This window comes from Capsicum annuum, chromosome 10, assembly GCF_002878395.1.
Source record: "Capsicum annuum cultivar UCD-10X-F1 chromosome 10, UCD10Xv1.1, whole genome shotgun sequence".
Lineage (NCBI taxonomy): Eukaryota > Viridiplantae > Streptophyta > Magnoliopsida > Solanales > Solanaceae > Capsicum > Capsicum annuum.
This window is the reverse complement of record NC_061120.1, coordinates 203,631,306-203,633,005: the sequence shown is the minus strand read 5'-3', so window position 1 is coordinate 203,633,005 and position 1,700 is coordinate 203,631,306.

The window sequence follows — 1,700 nt, the reverse complement described above, 5'->3', positions numbered from 1 at the left end:
GGGGGGGGGGGGGGAGAGGTATTTTTATTTATTATTTTTATTTTATTATATATAAATAAATTATATATAATAATTAAAAAATTATTAATATCCCACCAACACCTTTTTTTTAAATGCGCTTTCATTTTTTATTGTCACGTTAGCCACTAAGGAGGTAATATAATTCACGCAAAAGTTATTTAAGGGGATATTTAAATATGTGTAAAGTTAAAGTGCTAAATTAAGTTGTGGTGACAAGTTTAAGAGGTATTTATACTTTTTCCCTTTTTTCAAAGGAAAAAAGACACGAATGACCGCTCGACCGAAACTAACTTCAAAATAGCTATTGATTTGGTAATTCCTAAAAGTAGTCATTTTGGCCTTTTCGTCTGTTGTTAGTGCTACTGGCCTTCTTTTTTATTCTGTCTTTTTTATTTTATTATTTAATTTCTAATGTCAATTATTTTAGCACGCAACACTATAATTATCCTAACATGTATATTTTTATTATTTTTTTCTTTAACAGCGTAAAAACACACATGTTATAACTTATACAAATCTATACAATAATGATACAAATTTTATGTATATCATATATATAAAAAATATATTCTATACAACAATTATATAGTTCTACACACATTTTATACAATCTTTAGCTGTAATAATTTTTTAGATACATGTTTTATACAATAATTATACAGTTCCTTTACAAATTTTACACATACATATTTTATGCAGCAATGATACAATTTCTATACGTATATATGTACATTATACAATTATTACATAGTTTCTATGCACATTCTCTATGGTATATATACCATACTAATATAATTTTTATTTATATTGATACAATTCTTATACCATAGTAATACAGTCCAATGGCTATTAAATAGAAATTGTTTAGCCGACTGGCTATTTTTTGACAAAATATCAAATGTTGTCCATTTGTTTTAAAAATGGTCAGTGGGTGTCCTGTTTCCTTTTTCAAAATCATTTTTTCTGAAAAATCATTTTATAAAAGCACTTCTCAAATAAGTAGTTTCCTATTAGCAACCCCTAACGGACCCTAAATCCTCCACCTTACTTATTTTATCGGAAAATTTCAGAAATACCAACTATAGAACCTTAATTTTAATTTTTATAGCAACAGTTTCATAATTACGAAAAATAACAAATTGTATTTTGTATTTAAGTAAACTGTTGCTATACAAATACATATACAACAAGATTTTACTTCCTTGTTTTACTCAAACTAGTTGAGTTAAATAAGGAATAATTATCCCATCTAATTAAATTTCCATAAATTACTCTTATTTAAATTAGTAGATTCCTTTTTCAAATCAAACTCAAATATGAAGATTATTATTTTCATGATCTTCAAAATTTCAAAATATCATTGTCTTATATCTCTAATTATTTTTTCTTGTTAGTTTTTTCATTTTTTTTATCTTTTTTTTTTTTATTTTAATTTCTTTTTCTTTTTCATTTTTTTTCTTTTCACTTTATTTTCTCTTCTATTTCTCTTCCATTGTTGTCCTTTTTATTTTATTTTATTTTATTTTTACTTATCCTATATTTTTTTCGTTTTCTTCTTCTTTTTTTAAAAAAATTTCACTTTTGTTTTTACACTTCTATTTCTAGTTTCTATTTCTCTTTCTTCTTCTTTGTCTAATTTTTATTTTTCATTTTTGTTTTTTTCTATTTTTTTGTTTTTT